The following is an 11,973-nucleotide window of genomic DNA, read 5'->3' on the forward strand; positions in this document are numbered from 1 at the left end:
CGATTTCGATCAGGCTTTTATAACCTCCTCCGGAAGAAATCGAAGTTAATCAGCTCAGGTAAGATCCTTCACTTCTGACATCTGGAGGCAGAGTGAGAGACGGATAGCCCTTCCTGGACTCTCCTGTGATTAGTACACAGACAGTGATCTCCTGACGCCTGGCTTTCTACATTAACGGGTCTGTATGTCACGCCACGCAACTCAATTATTATTATTATTATTATTATTATTATTATTATTATTATTATTACAAGCTAAGCTACAACCCTAGTTGGAAAAGCAGAATGCTATAAGCACAATGGCTCCCCAAGGTCTCCAGCAGGGAAAAATCTGCGTGGAAAAGAAATAAGGATCAAATAAACTACAAGAGAAGTAATTAACAATAAATTGCCGTAGGATTTTCTCTATCATATAGCAAAGCATGATTATGTTATTGTTATAAATTTCTACCTATAGGCAGTTCTTGTGAAATTTATAGAAAATCTCCATTTTGGAATAACTTGCAACTGTTCTTCTTTGCCTCTTGTTTTATGGTGATAGAGGAAGCTTTGGATAAATATGGATGCTTCTCTAACGTCTTTATTTATTTATCTATTATTTACATGTTTCTTTTTATAATATATTATTAGCAAATATCAAAGAAATTTTACTACTGTTTGAGCACTCGTAAATACCTCAAAGCAATACTTTGATAATACAATGGATTACTATAAATTAGCGTTCAGTTATTCACCTTTACTTCGTATTCAGGGCGAATATCATCCTCATCTGACTTGCAATCAGGTGCTTTGGTTAAAATATCCGTTTTCTGTAAAAATGTAGGTCAGTCGTCCAGGGGACAAAATCTGTGAGCGCATCTATTTCTTCAACTGTGCTCACTCGTGGGGTCGCGTCACACACACACACACACACACACACACACACACACACACACACATTTAATAAAGAATAAGAGGTAATAGGAAGTAGGTTGGCCTGGGCACCAGCCCCCCGTTGAGATACTACCGCTAGAGAGTTATGGGGTCCTTTGACTGGCCAGACAGTACTACATAGGACCCTTCTCTCTGGTTACGGTTCTTTCCCTTTGCCTACACAGACACTGAATAGTCTGACCTATCCTTTACAGATTCTCCTCTGTCCTCATACACCTGACAACAATGTGATTACTAGACAATTCTTCTCCACCCAAGGGGTTAACTACTGCACTGTAATTGTTCAGTGGCTACTTTCCTCTTGGTAAGGGGTAAAATACTCTATAGCTATGGTAAGCAGCTCTTCTAGGAGAAGGACACTCCAAAATCAAACCATTGTTCTCTATTCTTGGGTAGTGCCATAGCCTCTGTACCATGGTCTTACACTGCCTTGGGTTAGAGTTCTCTTGCTTGAGGGTACACTCGGGCACACTTTTCTATCTAGTTCCTCTTCCTCTTGTTCTGTTAAGTTTTTATAGTTTAAATAGGAAATATTTATTTCAATATTGTTACTATTCCTAAAATAATGTATTTTTCCTTATTTCCTTTCCTCACTGGACTATTCTCCCTGTTGGAGCCCCTGGGCTTATAGCATCCTGCTTTTCCAACTAGGGTTGCAGCTTAGCATTTAATAATAATAATAATAATAATAATAATAATAATAATAATAATAATAATAATAAAGAGGTACTCTTAGTACATGTACCATTGGAACATTATTGCCTGATTATCTTTGGCCCATTTCCAAGAGATACATTACTTGTAGTGTACTTGCATAATCACTCTTCTACAGAGAAGCATTACTAAATCGCTCTCTGCCAAGATCTTCAGAAAATTTAGTATCAAATTCTTTTAATTGAAGTTACATATTCTGTAGCAATATAAACTTGCACCTTTTTATAAGTTTCATCACTTTAGTTTCCAAGGGAAAAAAATCACTACAATTAAAAACTTTCAATTCTATTCTTTAACGTCATTAAAATCAAAATTACCCAGAATACTATTAGTGTCATAGGTAAGATTACGTTACCATTATCAATTAAAAAAAGTATTTTATTACGATTCAATGTGTATGATAGCTATCGATGTCACTATTTTTTTTTTTTTTTTTTTTTTATGGTTTTCCCTGTGTCTGCAAAAAAGCCCCTTGTACTTTATCATAATCTTTTAAGTTTCTAATAGACTTATTCTACAGTTATTCAAATGCTAGTCGTATCATTACTTTGTGGTCCCCACTACAAAATTATAATTTATTTTCATTACCTCCGCCAATGAAGTTGAAAGGTTATATTTTACCCCTTGATTGTCTGTGTGTATTTGTTTGTGAACAGCTGCCTGGCAACAATTTTAATCGTAATGAAAATTGCAGGGATTAACTGTTAGGTAAAAAAATTGGGAATTATTAAATTTTGGAAGGTCAAGGTCAAAGATCAAGCAATTTATTCAATTCACCTAATCAGCCATGAGTTTGGACATCGTTGTCACAGAGACTTCAAACTTGGTTCATATTTGAGTGTATGAAAATTCACGCCAATTAATACATGTGAAGGTCTAAGGTCAAGGTCAAGGTCGAGAAATAAGCTAAAGCGGTGGAGGTCTGCGCTCTACTGAGTGACTCTAGTTATTATTATTATAGTCCTCTGTTTAAGCTTGTTTTTTTTCTACTATTAGGCAATCTATTCAATAAGTTTTTTTTTATATATAAATAATGAATACACGCAAATTCGTCTTTGGTTGTTACCTCCGCCAACGAAGTTTGAAGAAGGTTATGTTTTTTTTTCTTATTGTCTTTACTGACATTATTCACGAGATTTTTACTGGTATCACAGCTATCTTTTATTATTATTATTATTATTATTTATTATTATTATTATTATTATTATTATTATTATTATTATTATTATTATTATTATTACTAGATAAGCTACAACCCTACTTTTCGCCTCTGTTGGACATCTTTGGCGGGATTCTTATTCCCAGATTCTTCATAGAATTTCTCTAAAGTAAAGTGTGTAGCATCCACTGGTAAGCAATATGATCCAGTAAATTCTCTTTGGCTGTAAAATTCTTCCCATTCAAATTGAGGAGATTCCTTATCTATTCATCTGCATCATTAAAGTCGTACGGTTTAGCAAAAATTCGTAACTGAGAAAATATAACCACGCATTTCATCAGGTCCCTGCCACTACAGTTAGCTTCAAGTTCCACCAGCACTTTAGCAGTATATTATTCGTTTCTAATTTCTCCCAAGAAAGAGTACTTTATTTCTTTTATTTGTATCCATTAGGATCATAAAAAATGTATTTCTGTACTGACTACAACATGCAAATATTGTTGCTACTCTTCGCCATTCTCCTTACCTAGGTCTAGGCTACAGCTGTCTCATAATCTACAAATTATTTCTTAAACATTTTCCAATTACTTGCTAAACTAAAGAACCACTCAGTAGAGCGCAGAACTCCACCACGGCAGCCTATTTCTCGACCTTGACATGTATCAATTGGCGTGGATTTTCATCCAATCAAATATGAACCAAGTTTGAAGTCTCTTTGGCAACAATGTCCAAACATATGGCTGATTACGCGAATTGGACATTTTGCCTGATCTGGACCTTTACCTTTGATCTTCCAAAATTTAATGATTTCCAGCTTTTTTACAAAGTTAATGTCTGCAAGTTTCATTACTCTGCGATTAAAATTTCTTGGCTTAGTCTTGTTTTAGGAACAGATCATTCATCTCATAATGGATGAATCTTGAATGAAACCCCTGTACAGTAAATCTTCCAACAGATCAATAAAGTTTTCAAGTGTTGGTTACCTGGGCTTAGCTTACACAAAAGGTGTTCAGCACTCTCGAGAAGTTATATCACCAGTCATTTACTAAATAGCTTAAACTCCATATCCTACCCGGTCAAATGTTTAAGTGTAAGGGGATTTTTATATCTGGCCTAGCGTTACTTAAAGTATAGGATAGACTTCATGTCCTACCCAGTCAAATGCTCAAGCTTATAACACATTTCGTGTGCTTAACCCAGCTTCGAGTATAGGGTAGACTCCATGGTCTATCCCCGCCAAATGTTCAGGTTCAAGTGTATGTTATATGGCCTGTTAGTCAAGTTTTCAAATAAAGGCAATGTGAATACTAGGTCAGTACAAGAGGTACTCACCGTAACCACTCACATGTGGATGCAGGGTTGCCAGATTATTTCGACTGGATTATCGTACACGAGCCTTGAAATTGTCGTTTTTCAACCAAAATTATTGTACACACTCACACGCGTTGTTTACTGTTTACCCCTTTTTCCTTTCATGGGTATACAGGTTTTTCCGTTAATTTGATAACTCGCCGAAGTTCTACCATTTGTTTTATATATATGTATGTTTATATATATATATATATATATATATATATATATATATATATATATATATATATATATATATATATATACATATATATATATATATATATACACACACACACACATATATATATATATATATATATATATATATATATATATATATATATATATATATAGATAGATAGATAGATAAATACATATATATATATATATATATATATATATATATATATATATATATATATATATATATATATATACATATATATATATATTATATATATAAATATATATATATATATATATATATATATATATATATATATATATATATATATATAAATATATATATATACAGATATATATATATATATATATATATATAAATATATATATATATATATATATATATATATATATATATATATATATATATATATATATATATATATATATATATATATATGAGCCGTTACTAGTCCACTGCAGAACAAAGGCCTCGGACTTTTTTATCCACTTGCTTCTGTTTATGGTCTTTCTACGTCAGTTTATCCCCGCAAATTTCCTTAGTTCGTCAATCCATCGTCTTCTCTTCCTTCCTCTGCTTCTTTTGTAATTATTAGGGACCCATTCTGTTATATCTGAGAGAGAGAGAGAGAGAGAGAGAGAGAGAGAGAGAGAGAGAGAGAGAGAGAGAGAGAGAGAGAGAGAGTCTAGTTGCTGACTGTATCATTTGAAGGTAAATAGCCCCTTAAGTCAAATTGAATACTGACATAACATGACTTGTCATTACTTAAATTGACTACTTGTAGCTGAAGCGATAATGAATAATGAGGGAATGAGGACACAAGAAGAATTTAAATAATCATCACAGACACACACATGCACACACATATTATTATCACAGAAATATCCAGAGAAGGGAGTCACCACTAGGGCTAAATTACGAAACCACAAAGATCATTTTAATATCTTTTTAAATTGGCGATCGGACATTTTTCAATCAACTTTTTAATCCGCGAAAAGTGAGGTTTACTTACGGAGATAGAGATGTACGTGAAGGCAATCAATTCTTACTCATTTCCTCTCCCTTCGTTCTATTTATCATTGTTTCTTCTTATTCCCCTTCTTTCATTCCTCATCTTTTCTTGTATCCCAATTCTTTGGCAACAGCAGTAATTTCATTACCACCCAAACCAGCTGATTGACAGGAGGCCTTCCCCTCCCCCCCCTCAGACCGTGGGGAAAATGTGAGCCAATACTTCCACGACTCAGCTCAAGCGAAAGAATTGGAATACAGGAAAAGATAGGGATTAAAAGAAAAGGAGTAAGAAACAATGATAAATATTGGTCATAGAGAGAGGAAAGTAGTAAGAATTGATTGCCTTTACGTACATCTCTATCTCGGTAAGTAAACCTCACTTTTCGCGGATTAAAAAAGTTGACTGAAAAGTCACATCCGTCAATTTAAAAAGATATTAAAATCCTCTTCATAGTTTCGAAATTTACGTCCTATTGTAGACCCTCTTATCAGGATATTTCTAAGATAATAATGTGTGTGTGTGTGTGTGTCTGTGATGAATATCTAAATTCGTCTTGTGTCCTCATTCCCTCATTATTCATTATCGCTTCAGCTACAACTGATCAATTTAATTAATGACAAGTCATGTTATGTCAGTATTCAATTTGTCTTAAGGAATTATTTACCTTCAGTTAATACAGTCAGTAACTACTCTCTCTCTCTCTCTCTCTCTCTCTCTCTCTCTCTCTCCTCTCTCTCTCTCTCCTCTCTCTCTCTCTCTCTCTCTCTCTCTCTCTCATAAAATATAACCGAATGGGTCCCCCTAGTAATTGCAAAACCAGCAGGGAAAGGAAGAGAAGACGATGGATTAGCGAACTAAGAAAATTTGCGGGTATAAACGGTCATAGAAAGACCATAAACAGATGTGAATGAATAAAAAAAAGTCCAAGGCCTTTGTTCTGCAGTGGACTAGTAATGGCTGATATATATATATATATATAATATATATATATATATATAGTATATATATATATATATATATATATATATATATATATATATATATATATATATGTGTGTGTGTGTATATATATATACATATATATATATATATGTGTATATATATATATATATATATATATATATATATATATATATATATATACATATATATATATATATATATAGAGAGAGAGAGAGAGAGAGAGAGAGAGAGAGAGAGAGAGAGAGAGAGAGAGAGAGAGAGAGAGAGAGAGAGAGAGAGATGAATATTACTTTTTCTGCAAATAAACGGAAATGAAATATGAGCGGAAAACTCTCTCTCTCTCTCTCTCTCTCTCTCTCTCTCTCTCTCTCTCTCTCTCTCTCTCTCTCTCTCTCTCTCTCTCTTTTACACCAATCATTAGAATAGGAAAGAATTTCCATAAATGGAGTGAAAACGAACGAAGAATTAAAGAAAGAAAACCTTGGAAAAAACAAGAGAATCGTCCTTCAGCGTAAAAATTTCTCCTGTTTTCCGCCTTTGAAGACATTTTGAAGATTCTTACCACAAAGAGAGAAAGAGAGATACGGAAGGCGAACATTACATTCCGGGAATGAACGAAGATGAAATAAGAATGCTTCCAGAACGGTCTTCAGAGGGTTAGATTTGCCTCAGAAGCGTCTTAGCTGATAAATGTTACGATTCCCACATAAGGAAAACTATGAATAAATATTTGCTTTTGTTATGTTTTTTTAATTCCTTTCGGTATATCTTTATCTTGTGGATTCTCTCTCTCTCTCTCTCTCTCTCTCTCATCTCTCTCTCTCCTCTCTCTCTCTCTCTCTCTCTCTCTCTCTCTCCTTCATACCTGAAGACATTTAGACTCCAGTTGAAGCCACGAGGAGAATTTATTGTGTCTCTCTCTCTCTCTCTCCTCTCTCTCTCTCTCTCTCTCTCCTCTCTCTCTCTCTCTCTCTCTCTCTGTCCTCGACTTGCTTTTTTTTTTAAATAATGCTGAATTCAGGAAAGGTTTCGGTAATCATAAATATGGTTTTTAAAGTTTTCAAAGCATTTGGTGTGAATTTAGAAATGGAGGCAATGAAGAAAGCGGTAAAAATTCTCCTTAACGGAGGATGGCAATGGCGATCAGCTCTGGAGGAAGAGCTGGATTTGTGCGACGCGGCTCGTCAGAACCTGCAGGATTACAGGACCCAAAACAGGATGTGGCGGCATCTCCATTCTGCCCTTGGGTACATCGGTTTATCGAACTTGGTCAGGTACGAGGAACCGAACCTGTCACCCTGCGACAGAACTCTGGTGGGCCTGGCGAGGGACATTGTCGGCGGCGAAGCAGCGGAGAAGGATGAGATTCTCCGTTTGGTCGACCAACATGTCTTTTGGCCGAAGATGGCCTTTCTCTTGGGCACAGCTGCCTTTGGCACTGCTGCCGTCGGAACATTTTTCTTTTTCAGGTACCTGTGTGGAAGAAACCAAAAAGGAGGAGAGACTGTGAGAGATGAAGAGCTTTTGCAGAATCTTCTCGAGCAAATCGGAGAACCTACCCAAGAAGAGGGTGAATTTCTTCCAGCTGAAGTAGTGGTCCAGGAAGAGCTGGAAGATGGTGAATTTCTTCCAGCTGAAGGAGCTTTCCAGGATGAACTGGAAGATGAAATCGATCTTGCTGAAGGAGTATTTCAAGAAGAGCTGGAAGATGGTGAATTTCTTCCAGCTGAAGAAACTTTACAGGATGAACTGGAAGAAAATCGATCTTATTGCTGAAGGAGTATTCCATGATGCACTGGAAGATGAAATTGATCTTCCTGCTGGAGTGCTCCAGGATGAACTGGAAGAGGAAATAAATCTTCCTGCTGAAGAAGAGGTCCAGTATGAAGTGGAAGATGAAATTGTTCTCCCTGTGGAAGAAAAAAGAGATAAACATACAGAGGAGAAGGAGGAAGAAGAAAGAGGAGAGAAACTAGATGAGGACAATCCAAAAGACGAAGAGTCTCTGCCTTTAGATTGGAATGAATATAAAAATGTGATCGACGTATTGAATTGCGATCTGGCCGAGCTGGAAACGATGTCTAAAACATACATGTGCATAGGTGGGAAAAGACTGGAAAATTATGAACTGGGAATTTTGCTGGGGCAAACCAGAGCGAAATACGAGGAGGAAATGGCTGGATTGAGGGGTGAGATCTCTTCTCTAAATAATATCACTGAGGAGACAGATAGTGTAATCTCTTCTCTAAATAATGTCACTGAGGGGAAAGAATTTGATATTTCTGAGGCAATGACAAAAGAAGGTAGTCTGAGTCATGAGAGGAGGCATAATCAGGTACTTCAAGAAGTACCTGAGAAGAAAGAGGAGGAGGAAGAGGAAAAAGAGATAAAATGTGAAGAAGATCAAGAGGTAACATCGGAGGAATCAAAAGAAGAGGAAGATAGAAGAACAGACACACCTGTTCCCAAAACTGAAATCGAAGAGTCCCTTCCAGACAAACTGAGTGAAACAGATAAAATAGTGCTCATGAATTGGATAGAACTCTGTCAAAAAGACCATCCACCTCACAAGATTCTGGGTTGCTCTGAAAATCCAACCAAAGAGGAGGCCTTGGCCGCCTATAATGGTAATTGTCAAACATGGGTTAACAGATATGGTAATTTTGACTACTGCACTGTCAAAGGCTGCGAGGGAGCCAGCATTATTCTTGAAAAGTTGGCAGAAAGTTATTTGCATCTGACCTGTTCACCGAAAGAACTTGCAACTATTGAAGAAATAATGAATCGTGGTTACGAAGAAACGATGAGCAATGCCTGGCTCATGATGAAGGACATCGATGTTGAAGAATTGATGGACCAAGAGGACCATGATATATCAGAAGTTAACCAGGGGCCACAGAAAACAATACGGAGTCCATTTGCAGACAGCTACACCTGGAGAAGGGAGATAAGTAAGAAGAAAAGCAAGAAAAACATGAAAAAAAATAAAAAGAATCATAAAATATATCTTTGGAAAAACTACTAATCATTTGGAAGAATCAAAGGATTAGACTATGGAAGATGGAGAGAAAAAGGAACTTTTCTTTTTTGAGGAGGAAATATCCTTTGATGTAGAAGTACAAACCTTCATCATAGGAGTAAAAGTTCAGTAAAAAAAAAAAAAAAAAAAAAAAAAAAGATATATATGTATATATATTATTCCACTTTTGATTGGAAAGGAATATTTTTTTAAAAGGAATATAAGTTGTGTTAAGTTCAATTTCGGTTAATTTTGTGAGGAAAAGGAGACTAAGACAAGTTTTCCAGGTCCAGAACTTCAAGATCGACCTGATTACCCAGCTTGAAGGACGCTTGGATAGACGGCCCGGCTTGAGGAATGCAATGCTAAACTCTCCAGCTTGAACGATGCTTGGAATAATCTGGAGGACTGGTGCTGCTGATGGAAGAAATCTGGCAGATTCCAGTATGCTATGTACCTTGATGGGGGTGTACAGGACCTTTGTCAAGTGTACAAATGGTCGGATATCTAGATCTATTCTTTTGGATACTAACCTTTGGGTGGTTCTGGGGGAATAATCTAGAAGACCGGCTCTGCAGAGGGATGAAGCTGGGATTCTTCTATTATGCAGTCTTGTCCTTATAGGTTGGCCCAAGATAGTTCAGCTGGGGAAGGAAGCTACATCTCTAGTGAGGTGCTCATCCAATGGCTGCTGATGGAGGACTGGGAGCAAAGACAGTTTTGGTCCTAAGGATGCTAGGCTTAATTGCCTGCCCTAGAGAAGCTTGACTCAATTGTCTGGCTTCATGCTGCTTGGATTAAAGGCTTGGCTTAATTGCCTGCCCTAGAGAAGCTTGACTTAATTGTCTGGCTTCATGTTTCTTGGATTAAAAGCTTGGCTTAATTGCCTAGTCTAGAGAAGCTTGGCTTAATTGTCTGGCTTCATGCTTTTTGGATTGAAGGCTTGGTTTAATTGCCTGGTCTAGAAAAGCTTGGCTTAATTGTCTGGCTTCATGCTTTTTGGATTGAAGGCTTGGCTTAATTGCCTGGTCTAGAGAAGCTTGGCTTAATTGTCTGGCTTCATGGTGCTTGGATTAAAGGCTTGGCTTAATTGCCTGGTCTAGAGAAGCTTGGCTTAATTGTCTGGCTTCATGCTTTTTGGATTAAAGACTTGGCTTAATTGCATGGTCTAGAGAAGCTTGACTTAATGTTTGTCCGGCTTCATGCTGCTTGGATTAAAGGCTTGGCTTAATTTCCTGGCCTAGAGAAGCTTGGCTTAATTGTCTGGCTTCATGCTTTTTGGACTGAAGGCTTGGCTTAATTGCCTGGTCTAGAGAAGCTTGGCTTAATTGTCTGGCTTCATGCTTTTTTGATTGAAGGCTTGGCTTAATTGCCTGGTCTAGAGAAGCTTGACTTAATTGTCTGGCTTCATGCTGCTTGGATTAAAGGCTTGGCTTAATAGCCTGGTCCAGAGAAGCTTGGCTTAATTGTCTGGCTTCATGCTGCTTGGATTAAAGGCTTGGCTTAATTGCCTGGTCTAGAGAAGCTTGGCTTAATTGTCTGGCTTCATGCTTTTTTGATTAAAGGCTTGGCTTAATTGCCTGGCCTAGAGAAGCTTGGCTTAATTGTCTGGCTTCATGCTGCTTGGATTAAAGGCTTGGCTTAATTAGCTGGTCTAGAGAAGCTTGGCTTAATTGTCTGGCTTCATGCTTTTTGGACTGAAGGCTTGGCTTAATTGCCTGGTCTAGAGAAGCTTGGCTTAATTGTCTGGCTTCATGCTTTTTTGATTGAAGGCTTGACTTAATTGCCTGGTCTAGAGAAGCTTGGCTTAATTGTCTGGCTTCATGCTTTTTGGATTGAAGGCTTGGCTTAATTGCCTGGTCTAGAGAAGCTTGGCTTAATTGTCTGGCTTCATGCTTTTTGGATTAAAGACTTGGCTTAATTGCCTGGTCTAGAGAAGCTTGGCTTAATTGTCTGGCTTCATGCTTTTTTGATTGAAGGCTTGGCTTAATTGCCTGGTCTAGAGAAGCTTGGCTTAATTGTCTGGCTTCATGCTGCTTGGATTAAAGGCTTGGCTTAATTGCCTGGTCTAGAGAAGCTTGGCTTAATTGTCTGGCTTCATGCTGCTGGGATTAAAGGCTTGGCTTAATTACCTGGCCTAGAGAAGCTTGGCTTAATTGTCTGGCTTCATGCATTTTGGATTGAAGGCTTGGCTTAATTGCCTGGCCTAGAGAAGCTTGGCTTAATTGTCTGGCTTCATGCTGCTTGGATTAAAGGCTTGGCTTAATTGCCTGGTCTAGAGAAGCTTGGCTTAATTGTCTGGCTTCATGCTGCTGGGATTAAAGGCTTGGCTTAATTGCCTGGTCTAGAGAAGCTTGGCTTAATTGTCTGGCTTCATGCTTTTTTGATTGAAGGCTTGGCTTAACTGCCTGGTCTAGAGGAGCTTGGCTTAATTGTCTGGCTTCATGCTTTTTGGATTAAAGACTTTGCTTAATTGCCTGGTCTAGAGAAGCTTGGCTTAATTGTCTGGCTTCATACTTTTGGATTAAAGGCTTGGCTTAATTAGCTGGTCTAGAGAAGCTTGGCTTAATTGTCTGGCTTCATGCTTTTTTGATTAAAGGCTTGGCTTAATTG

The 11,973-nt window shown here is 37.1% G+C and overlaps 1 protein-coding gene across 1 annotated transcript in view; it reads right to left on the reverse strand.

The window, feature by feature from the left end:
- Positions 1-119, reverse strand: part of LOC137628994 (uncharacterized) — a 25,355-nt gene extending 25,236 nt beyond the window's left edge. Inside the window, exon 1 of the mRNA XM_068360247.1 lies at positions 1-119. This exon is cut by the window's left edge and continues 14 nt beyond it. The gene's annotated coding sequence lies outside the window, so the exon portion shown is untranslated.
- Between the last annotated feature and the right edge of the window lie 11,854 nt (positions 120-11,973).

The sequence above is a fragment of the Palaemon carinicauda genome, chromosome 37, assembly GCF_036898095.1.
Source record: "Palaemon carinicauda isolate YSFRI2023 chromosome 37, ASM3689809v2, whole genome shotgun sequence".
Taxonomy (NCBI): domain Eukaryota; kingdom Metazoa; phylum Arthropoda; class Malacostraca; order Decapoda; family Palaemonidae; genus Palaemon; species Palaemon carinicauda.